General features: G+C 50.9%; 1 pseudogene; it reads right to left on the bottom strand.

Moving 5' to 3' along the window:
- Positions 1–1,446: 1,446 nt before the first annotated feature.
- On the bottom strand, positions 1,447–10,981 carry LOC135998444 (uncharacterized; annotated as a pseudogene).
- Between the last annotated feature and the right edge of the window lie 1,005 nt (positions 10,982–11,986).

The following is an 11,986-nucleotide window of genomic DNA, read 5'->3' as shown; positions in this document are numbered from 1 at the left end:
TGCTCTAATGGCCAAGCCCAACCCTCAGCACAGGTGTCGGGATTCTCAGTCCCCTGTGACTCCCAAGATGCAAACTCTGTCTTCCTTCACAGTCTGTTCTGTAACAGTGATTACCTCAAAACATGCGCCTAACTTTGAGCAGGGAACCTGCAAGCAGCTCTGATGAAGCGCTGTTTGGTTAAATGAATATTCGGATCTCCTGCAGTTGGGTTTCCCTGGTGTAAGGCACAAGTACATGCACATGTGGCCAGCAGGAGGGAGCAGAGCTGCACAGAGTGAAAGGCGCAGCTTTACTGACTGCATTTCACATAATCCTACAGGATTTAAAAAGAAATCCCATCGGCATCATGGGTGTATTTTTGTTGCTGTGAGAAGTTTCTTTGGTGTGTAAGTATCTGATGTTTCCTTTTCTTTCACTCATGTACATTTGGCATTAAAACACACATACTAGTGCTAAAATATTTCTTTCCAGTCTCTGCTGGAAAGGGAGTTAAATAGGGAAATGCCAATACCAAACCAGAGCAGGGCATGACGAGAGCTGAAAGATTCTGTTAGGATAGTATCTAATGACTATCAATAAAGTGAAAATCCCTCCTCAGCTTTGATTCTTGCCTTTTCTGTCATATTTAGCCTCAGCCTGAGTAGAAGGAGAGCTGATGGTGTGTAAGGGGATCCCAAGAACTTGTGTAACAGCAAAAGGAAAGAGATGGGCAGCAACAAACTGCTGTCTGTCTCCTCTGCAGGGACTGGTGTGTGCTAATGCAGGGAATGCAGCTGCTTTGGCCTGAGATGGGCCGAAGTGAACTCTGTCTCCTCTCCAACTGCTGCAGAATAAACCTCTGGAGATGGGTGAGAGGGGAACAGAAACTGCGGGACCTTGCATGGCTGGTGTTCTGAGAGAGAGACTTGTATTCACAGGGTAACCCAGGGCATCCTGCCATTTTCATTAGAGCAAATATAGGACTCTAGGAACAGAACAAATCTGTAAATCTTACAAACTAAGACACCTCTTCCCTAAAAACAAGGCAAATTCATTGCATTGTCCTGCTTTTCTTCTACCTCTCGTGCACGTGAAACAAGATTTTGAATGTGAGGCATCTTTCCCTGGACCACACACTGACACTCGCTCTCCTCTATGGTTGTGCCCTGTGTCAAGATCAGGCTTTTGAAAGAGCATTTGAAGGGCTCAAAAGGGTAGATACAATCAAACTATGTTTCTGGATGTGCTCGTAGATAATGAAGGGTACAGTAATGAGAAAGTAGCCGGATTCAATCCATGCTAAGGCGCTTTGTTGAAAGCTGTGGTCAACGATTGACCTGTTTCTGCATTAGAATCATCAGGAAGGGAACTCTTGGCAGAGGAGATGCCAGGGAAGAACAGCATGAGGGTTGGCTTTGTGCAGGCGCGATCGGGCATCCGCACGTGGTTCCAGAAAGGTGAGAGTTTCAGACCTTGATGTTGGCACAGCAGTAGTTCAGCTGCACAAGATTCAGGGCATTAAGTCTAGTGCAGGCTGCTTCATTGTAGATGGATTGGAGTTCTTTACAAACAAGAAAGGCAGTGTGAAAAGGAGATCGACTGGTGGAGTAACTCCCTGGTGTGCCAGGCAGAAAGGCCCCAAGGGGGAACCCCCCAAAAGGTGATGGACCCCCTGCCCTGTCGGACAGAGGGGGAAGCCCCGAGACAGTCCCTGCCCTGTTGCTGTCGGGCAGAGGTAGGGGACCCAAAAGCTGAGGAGGGTTGGAAGCAAGTTCCAGTTAGGCGTCACGGGCAACCCCCCTCTCTACCTGCTTTGCTTCCCCAGGTGCCCCTGCGTAATAAGTTTGAGGGCCTGGATATTGAAGAAGATGTAGGTGGGGATGTGGTGCAAGGGCCTCCTACAAGGTCACATAGGAAGAGGCGATTGACTCCACACCTCAAGACTGCATCCGATAAAAAAGAAAGAAGGGTGATCGTAGTAGGCAATTCCCTTCTGAGAAGGACAGAGGGCCCGATATGCAGAGTTGACCCTCATCATCAGGAAGTTTGTAGCCTACCTGGTGCCCGGATCAGGGACATCACCAGGGCACTTCCCAACCTGGTGCACCCAACGGACTGCTACCCACTACTGATCTTGAGACAGATGGGGAGGAAGCTGCATCCCGTAGTCTGAGGGAAATGAAGACAGATTTCAAGGCCTTGGGACGAACGGTGCAAGAGTGTGGGGCTCAAGTTATCTTCTCTTCCCTCTTTCCATTTTCAGGTGATGATGTGGGATGGAATAGAAAAATTAAGTCCGTAAATGATTGACTTCGAGACTGGTGCTAGAGGCAGGGCTTTGGATTCTTTGATAACGGCTGGTTTTATAAGACACCAGTCCGGATGGTGATACGTGGGAAAGGTTTATCCCACAGGGGTAAAAGGATGCTGGGACAGAAATTAGCAGGGCTCATTTGGAGGGCTTTAAACTAGATTTGAAGGGGGATGCGGTTGTAGCTGGGAGTGCATCAGTGGGGCAGCATGCTGGAATCAGTAAAGACCAGGAGGCCCCCCACATCCCTAGGGTGAAATCAGAGTGCTTGGCTCGCTCCCTGAAGTGCCTGTACACCAATGCGCGCAGCATGGGGAATAAGCAGGAGGAGTCAGAAACCTGCGTTCAGTCAGGAGATTCCGATCTGGTGGCAATTACAGAGACATGGTGGGCCAGCTCACATGACTGGAATGTGGTCAATGATGGCGATGTCCTTTTCAGGAAAGACAGGCCAGCGAAGCGTGGTGGTGGAGTTGCTCTTTACGTGAGAGAGCAGCTACAATGTATAGAGTACTGTCCAGGTGCGGTTGAGGAGCGAGTTGAGAGTCTGTGGGTGAGAATTAACGGGCAGGCTGGCAGGGCTGATACTGTTGTGGGTATCTATTACAGGCCAGCAGATCAGAGTGAGGAACTTGATGAGGCCTTCTACGGGCAGCTGAGAGCGGCCTCACAGTCACAGGCTCTGGTTGTTATGGGGGATTTTAACTCCCCTGATGTTTGCTGGAAGGACTACTCAGCCAGCCAGCCACCGTCTAGGAAGTTCCTCCAGTGCATTGATGATAACTTTCTGATGCAAATGGTGGAGGAGCCGACTAGGAGAGGTGCGCTGCTGGATCTCGTCCTCACTTACAAGGAGGGTCTGGTTGAAGCAGTAAAGGTGGAGGGCTGCCTTGGTTGCAGTGACCATGAAATGGTGGAGTTGAGGATCTCGTGTGGCGGGAGCAGAACAGCAAGCAGAATTGCAACCCTGGACTTCAACAGGGCCAACTTTGGCCTTTTCAAACAATTGCTGGGGGAAATCCCGTGGGCCAGGCTGCTTGAAGGTAAAGGGGCCCAAGACAGTTGGTTAACATTCAGGGACTGCTTCTACGAAGCTCAAGATCAGAGCATCCCGGCACGTAGGAAGTCAGGGAAGGGAGCCAGGAGACCTGCGTGGTTAAACAGGGAACTGCTGGGTAAGCTCAAGTGGAAGAGGAGAGTCTACAAATCATGGAAGGAGGGGCTGGCCACTTGGGAAGAATATAAGGCTGTCGTTAAAGGATGTAGGGAGGCAACTAGGAAAGCTAAGGCCTCCTTAGAGTTAAACCTGGCGAGAGGGGTCAAGGACAACAGAAAGAGCTTCTTCAAAACCATGGCAGAGTTACTGAATGCCTTCTTTGTCTCTGTCTACTCTGCCGGAGGCTGTCCTGAGGAGCCCCGTACCCCTGAGGCTCCAGAGGAAGGCAGGGCAATGGAGGAGTTTGCCTTGGTTGATGAGGACTGAGTTAGGGAGCAATTAAGCAATCTGGGCATCTGTAAATCCATGGATCCAGATGGGATGCACCCGCGGGTGCTGAGGGAGCTGGCTGAAGTCATTGCTGGACCACTCTCCATCATCTTTGCCAAGTCTTGGGAAACGGGAGAGGTGCCCCCTGAGGACCGGAGGAAAGCAAATGTCACTCCGGTCTTCAAAAAGGGCAAGAAGGAGGACCCGGGCAACTATAGAACAGTCAGCCTCACCTCCATCCCTGGGAAAGTGACGGAACACCTCATCCTTGGTGCCATCTTAAGACATATCAAGGATAAGAGGGTCATCAGGGGCAGTCAACATGGCTTCACCAAGGGCAAGTCGTGCTTGACCAACCTCATAGCCTTTTATGAAGACGTAACAAGGTGGATTGATGATGGCAGAGCAGTGGATGTGGTCTGCCTCGACATCAGTAAAGCATTTGATACCGTCTCCCACAGCATCCTCACGGCTAAACTGAGGAAGTATGGACCGGAAAATCGGGTAGTGAGGTGGACCGCAAACTGGCTGAAGGAAAGAAGCCAGAGAATCGTGGTCAATGGGGCGGAGTCTGGTTGGAGGCCTGTGTCTAGTGGAGTCCCTCAAGGGTCATTTCTGGGACCAGGATTATTCAATATATTCATCAACGACTTGGATGAGGGAATTGCGTGTACTATCAGCAAGTTTGCTGATGGCACCAAGCTGGGAGGAGTGGTTGACATGCCAAAAGGCTGTGCTGCCATCCAGCGAGATCTGGACAGGCTGGAGAGTTGGGCAGGGAAAAATTTAATGAAATATAACAAGGGAAAATGTAGAGTCTTATATCTGGGCAGGAACAACCCCAAGTTCCAGTATAGGTTGGGGAATGACCTATTAGAGAGCAGTGTAGGGGAAGGGGACCTGGGGGTCCTGGTGGACAGCAGGATGACCATGAGCCAGCACTGTGCCCTTGTGGCCAAGAAGGCCAATGGCATCCTGGGGTGGATTAGAAGGGGGGTGGTTAGTAGGTCGAGAGAGGTTCTCCTTCCCCTCTACTCTGCCCTGGTGAGACCTCATCTGGAATATTGTGTCCAGTTCTGGGCCCCGCAGTTCCAGAAGGACAGGGAACTGCTGGAGAGAGTCCAGCGCAGGGCCACGAAGATGCTGAAGGGAGTGGAGCATCTCCCTTATGAGGAAAGGCTGAGGGAGCTGGGGCTCTTTAGCTTGGAGAAGAGAAGACTGAGGGGTGACCTCGTTAATGTTTATAAATACATAAAGGGTGGGTGTCACGAGGATGGAGCCAGGCTCTTCTCGGTGACAACCAACAGTAAGACAAGGGGTAATGGGTTCAAGCTGGAACACAAGAGGTTCCACTTAAATTTGACAAGAAACTTCTTCTCGGTAAGGGTGATGCAAAAGTGGAACAGGCTGCCCGGGGAGGTTGTGGAGTCTCCTTCTCTGCAGACATTCAAAACCTGCCTGGACGCCTTCCTGTGTAACCTCATCTGGGTGTTCCTGCTCTGGCAGGGGGATTGGACTAGATGATCTTTGGAGGTCCCTTCCAATCCCTAACATTCTGTGATTCTGTGATTCTGTGATTCTGTGAAGAAAAGCAAGCACCAGGACATAAGGTGTTAAATGATCTGTGTGCTCTTTGGCAGCCCTTAATACCAGGCACATCGCACTCGTGTTTTAATCAAATTGAGCCATCTCAAGTACCAAAGCAATGACGAAAGCAAAGCAAGCAGCGAGGGGGTGGAAATGGTGCTGTGTCCAAATGCAACAGCCTGCACCTGATCCGTAGAGCACCTTTGTCATACAGGGTTTGCAGACAATCAGCCTGCAGTAAGGTTCCAGTTTATATCAGTTCATTACAGAGAGAATTCATCTGCTTGTACTCACCGGCAACTGGAGAAGCCACTACGGATGTGGACTCTGCACACGTTGAAGATGTCAGGTCCGTAAATCCTGAGGTCAGGGACAACTGTCTGGCCGAGGACGAATGTGATCACCTGTGTCGGTCGTCCTTGACACTTCAGACCTGAAACACCAAAGAACAGAATGCAGCAAGATCAGTGCCTTGGTCCATTGAATGCTGTGCATGTTTCTGTGTCTGGATGATGACTCGGTGTTTGGTGTTTTCCTCAGCAGTGTATTTAGTGTGGGCTTTTCATCTCCTGGGTGACTCTGGGGCCCTTGGCAAGCGCTGAATTCAGCTCCTGCGGCAGATGTTTCCGAGGGAGTCCAGGTGCAGGGAGGCTAAAGAGAGCACAACTAGTCTCCCTGTACATTTTCTGAACACGCTTGCTCCTTGCCGCTCACCGTGTTGAAGTTCCAAATGGTTTTCCATGTCCCAAATTCGCTCCTTTGCTCAATAACGGCCACGTGCACTTCCCTGTTGATGCTCAGGATTTGGATGCTGCCATTAACCCTGATTTCCCTGGTGACTTGCTGGTTCTGAAACTAGAACACAAAATTAAACAAGACTTTTAGTCTTTCAAGTTAGTCAGTTCTCTCCCCAAAGCTTTAGAAAATTGCTCTTTTAACAGAAGAAATGTGGGTTCACCATAAGCGCCTAGAGTGACCAGAATATTGTCAAAATGACAAATGGTCATCTGGAGGTTTTAGAGGTTTATGCATGAAAGAAGTTTCAGATTTCTCTGTGCCCAAGGGGTGGGACAGAAACAGCAGCAAGGTGTGTGTGAGCTGGTCCCTGTACTCACGTATTGAGCGAGGGCTGGAGTCAGCAAGAGTCTGAGCAGGACCGTCAGTTCTCTCCCCAAAGCTTTATAAAACCACTGCTTACAATAAATAGGCAATTCAACCCTGTGGGGGTCTGTTACTTTAGGTGGCAAGAATAATTTTTTTCACCTTACCTCAGCTTGTTTTCTGTGATGTAGATTCTTATTGAAATCGGTGCTTGTTCAGTGAGGGAGGTTCATGAATACTTCACTTTCGTGTCACGTTGCTCAATTTTCTTTTGTGTGCAAACTAAGCCTGTGGCAGGGACTCTCTGTAAAGACTGCAGAATTACTTGTCACCAGCACATTATTTTAAAAGAGAGGGTTTTCCTGTCCAAACTCACTTTTGCGCAGTCCCGCAAGCGGGCGCAAGGCAGGGGCAGAGGCGGCGGCGGGAGACGCTGAGGGGCCGCCGGGCCCTGAGGGGAGAAAAACGGGCGGGAAAAACGGCGGGAAGAGGCGGCTGAGGCGGCGGCGAGGGCCCCACACCTTTATGGAGTTCCAGCTTGATTAGTTTACAGCAGCTGAAGTATTTTTTTCACAAAAGACTCTTGCTAGACCTCTCGTTGGTGTCTCGAATGAGAATATCTCTTTTTCTGTTTAAAAACCAAAAAATCCCTCAGAGTTGAGGTTGTCTCAGCATCCTGAATGTGAGAAAAGCAGAGCTGAGGAGAAAGCCCTGTGACTTTGGAATGCTAATGGGTGGCCTTTGGAATGGAAATGACAATTTGAATTAAACGAGGGAAGGTGAAGAGCTGTATTTTCCAGGCAGCCCGAGTTACTGAAGTGATGGTTGTAGATCACGGGAGTTGTGTTTAGTGATAAAGCTCAGGTCTCCTCCTTGTTGAGCAGGATCTTTTTTGTAAGGTGAGCAGCTCCCATTTTCTGCGCTGTTAAGAGTATCTATATATCTATGTCCAGACACGGAGAGTTTGAGAGTCCCGGTATTGGCGTCTCTTCAGGTTCAGCAGAGCCTTTGCTGTCATGTCTCTGCTCAGCAACCTCTTTTGGAGTCCCCTTCTCTTCCTCATCAGTCTGAACCTGAATCAATTTAAATCTGAATAATTATGATCATTGTGAAAAGTAACGAGAGCCCCATCAGAGCAAGAAACCTGCCAGAATGCGATATGCCAATTAAATTCCCGTGGTCTGGAAGAAGCAAACACTTTGCTTCATTGGTTAGTGCTGTAGGCTGGAATATGGAATTTCCTTCTGACAGACAATTCAATGCTCAGGAACTTATTTTGATCCTTATTTTGAAATGGATTGTATTTAATCACCCACTACGTGGATACAAAAAGTGCCACTTTCCTGTGGGACCAGTATTACAGCACTCTGACACATGGCATTGGACACATCTCAAAACAAAATCATAAAATATAGTAGTAAATAGCAGCAAATTAATATGGCAAGTCTCCCAGAAATTATATACTTTGAAGTAAAGGTAGCAAAGCATCTTTGTTTCAATGAAACTGAATACTATTGAAAGATTAACAACATCAGCAGACTGCCAGGAAACTACTTTGTTTTGGTGAAAAGGTTTATTTCAATGAAAACGTTTCAGTTAGTGAATAAAGCTGAATAAAGCACTGAAGTTGTTCCCTCGAGGCCTTCAGAAATTAGCATGGCCCGTGATGCAAACATAACTAATGTGGACTTCCTTCATGAGTCTAATTTCCATTTTTCACACGCATACGTATCTATTAATGTGGAATCTAAGAAAGGCAATTTCTCAGGTCTCTCGCTCCATACATTGCAATGACTGACAGAAGGAAATCGCAGCTCATAGAAAGAAATGGCAGCACACGGTTCGGCAGCACGTGGTTCAGCAGTAGTTTCCTGTCTTCTGTCCAGCTTTAATGGTTACTGTAGGACACGCGGTTAATTTAAGCTTCTACTGGAATCAAAAAGCTGGGAGATGCACTAAGCATCATAATGTGTGGTGTGATGGTAAAAATGGGAATTGATGGACATGAAGTCCAAGTCATTTAGTGAGAAGCCTCCAAGGTTCCCTCTCTCTGCAGCTCTCCCTCCTGGCCCAGCTCCGCAGGCTGGTCCCACCAGGGAAGCCGTGTCCCCCCAGCCCGGCGGAGGGTCCCCTGCCCAGCTCCCTGCCCGCTGGCACCACGGGCATCCACCTCCCTGCGTGCCCCCGACATGAAGTTTGGCGCAGAACGGGTGAGTTCCCAGACAAGTGTGCTGCTGAACTGTGTTTATTGCTGTGCCGCGGTCCCAGCTGCCTTGGCCTCGGCCTGGCGGCGCCTGCGGAGAGAAGAGGCTGCTGAGGCCCCGCCGTGGCTGCGGTGCCGGGCGGGTGCGAGGCTGCGGGGCAGCGCTGGGCGCCCCGTGGGGTGCGGGCACCCGGCTGCACGGGGAAGCTGCGGTGGGAGCTGCAGGGACACCCTGGTCGAGGTGAACATCTGGGCTTTACGGCAGCACCCAACATGGTGATTTTTGCTTCATGGCTCATGGCCGCCATCTGATACAGGAGTTTGGCAACACCCCCCGCGCAACAACTCACTTTTGTCTCCTCCTCCAGCACAGCCAGCATGCACAAAACAGCCCCAGCCCAAATAGGATGGAGCCCAAGCTCGCCACGGCAGTTTCTATGCAGTACTTCTTGTAGGTTGCAGGATCCGTAGTATTTTTTCTATTCTCGATGCTTCGACCTGGAGGAACAATTCTGTACCTTAGTGTTTCGTGCACTTTAAGGGTGATCTCACACAAGGCCTGACAGCTGTTTGGCCAACTGTCCCATGGAGCGAGACAGACACAAACGGCCCCTGTGTCAGGGAATGCCACCCCCAGCTCTCCCTCCCCGGGGGACCCACACCCCAGGAGGACACAGTCCGGCCCATGGGGAGACACCTGAACCTCGCTCCCCCCTTTGCCTTTGCTCCAGCAAGGGCACAGCTTGCACGCCCCTGGCCTTCAGGACTTGTCTCCCACTTCTGGCCCCTGCAAGGCCGCTCCGTACCTCGAATCTTGTCAAGAAGGTCTTTGATCCCCGCCTGGCGGGCTTCCCCAGGGTTGGACAGCTCTGCCAAGAATCAGAGAAAGGTAAAGCCTCAGCAGAGGATGCAGGAGAACGGGGCAGGTTCCCCCTGTGCCGTGCTCCATCTCTCAGCTCATCCCTTTGGACCTCAGTGCACAGGAGGGATCCCCTCCCTTGTGCCTGGGGGGACTCACCACAAGAGTTTGGCTGCTGAAGAGCCTGCAGACACAGGGATTTTGGTTTATGACACTGGATGACCAGAGGACAGCAATTACCTGGCATGCCTGGTGATTTCATTGCCAACATCCCTTCATCGTAGATCGGCACTACCTGACCGCCTCCTTTCTGAAATGCCACGGTCTCCACAGTCTCGTGGCCCAGGTCTTTAGAAAGAAACGGAATCAGTTTAATTAGAAGTAACCTCTTCAAGTATCTAAACCTCCACTTCCCAAGTCTTCTGCTATAGAGCGATATATACCCACCATGCTCTACTTTGTCCAGTTCCTTCAGGACTTGGGTCAGGACCGATGGACGCCGGGCAGATTTTAGTCTTTCTGCCTTAGGCTTTGTTCTTTGAGGACCTTAATTGAAAATATAAAGTTAAATTCCTGAGAAATAAAATACTGAACACGAATGCTTAGCCCGTGAACTCAGCCAAGCCTGAGCACTCACCCTTGCCATGCCAGGTGAGCTGCGGCGCGGGACCCACCCGAGGAGCTGGAAAAGCCCTCCCTGTGCTCACACCTGCAACTGATCAGCCACGAGAAGTGTCCATCAGACATTGTGATACACACCACACAACGGCTCGTTCTGCACAGTCTCGTGGCCCAGGTCTTTAAAAAGAAGCGGATTCAGTTTAATTAGAAGTAACCTCTTCAAGAACCAATGTCTTCAGGAGGCAATATTTCTCAAAATACATTGATAACACTCAGAAACAAAGCCTGGGCATTTGAGGGTGTCAGTTCAGTTGGGGAAGGCACCCTTCTAAGAAGCACATGTGTCTAAACCTCCACTTCCCAAGTCTTCTGCTCTAGAGCGATATATACCCACCATGCTGCACTTTGTCCAGTTCCTTGAGGACTTGGTTCAGGACTGATGGATGCTGGGAAGTTTTCCGTCTTTCTGCCTTAGGCTTTGCTCTTTGATGACCTTAACGGAAAGTAGAAAGTTAAATTCCTGAGAAATAAAATACTGAAAACGAGTGCTTAGCCTGTGAACTCAGCCAAGCCTGAGCACTCACCCTTGCCATGCCCGGTGAGCTGCGGCGCGGGACCCACCGGAGGAGCTGGAAAAGCCCTCCCTGTGCTCACACCTGCAACTGAACAGCCACGAGGATTTTCCATCACACACTGTGATACCGTCATCACTGAATAGCTTTGAGCTGGCTGCTCCCAAGTGAAGCGAAAAGCCACGACATACCCATGAGACTGCCCCGAGTGTCAGCCCTGGAAGCCAGCTGGTACCCTGGATATCCATTGCGTGCCGCCATGTCTGCAGACAGACACAACAGAGAAGCTCCCAGGAAATATTTCAATGGACGTCTTCAGAATATTAAACCCTAAATGCTCACTCGTTCAAGCAACAGACCTGAGGGATCGCCGCGATGTTTCTGGATGAGAGCCGGCTGTGGAGTCGTGAGTCCATCGGCTACAGGCACATCTGGAATCAAGCACATTCCGTTAGATCTTCTTATCTGCTTCTTCCTCAGAGACCTGCGGTGACTGGAGGGGGTGTCAGTTAATGACGTGGGACCCAGACGTGGGTGGAGGTTTCCAAAGCTGCAGAGGGGCCAGGGTGACCTGCTTTCTGGCACCTGGCAGCTCTCCAAATACTGTTTGCAGGCCGTGTGTAACACCCGTCAAGGGCTGGATGGCCAAACACACGGATCCTCGGGGATTTCTTACTGGGAGATCTCTGGGCTGAGTGCTGGTCCCCGCCTGCCTGCCTACCGGCTCCCCGTTGTCCGCATGGCGCAGCCCCGACCCCCCGGGCTTGCAGGGCCACGAGGAGGAGGATAAAGAGGAGCGAGGGGGTTATGGGCCCCCACGCCTGCATCGTGGCACTGCCACTGGCTGTGCCACAAGTGCCGCTGCTGCTGCTGTGACCACTGCCGCTGCTGCAGCAAATGCTGCTACTGCCAATGCTACTGCTGCTGCTGCTTTGGCCACAGCCGCCGCTGCTGCAAATGCTTGCGCTTCCGCTGCTGCTGCTGCAAATGCTGCTGCCGCTGCAAATGCTGCTGCTGCTGGAAATGCTGGCGCTTCCGCTGCTGCTGCTGCTGCAAATGCTGCTGCCGCTGCAAATGCTGCTGCTGCTGGAAATGCTGGCGCTTCCGCTGCTGCTGCTGCTGCAAATGCTGCTGCCGCTGCAAATGCTGCTGCCGCCGCTGCCGCCGCTGCCAGCACTGCCGGAGCGGTGTCCGTGCACAGCACTCCACACCAGGGTGTGACACAACGCGGCTCTGTGACCTCACAGCCCAAGGTGCAGCCCAGGA

The sequence above is a fragment of the Caloenas nicobarica genome, chromosome 25 (genome assembly GCF_036013445.1).
Source record: "Caloenas nicobarica isolate bCalNic1 chromosome 25, bCalNic1.hap1, whole genome shotgun sequence".
Taxonomy (NCBI): Eukaryota; Metazoa; Chordata; class Aves; order Columbiformes; family Columbidae; genus Caloenas; species Caloenas nicobarica.
This window is presented reverse-complemented; position numbering and strand designations above follow the sequence as displayed.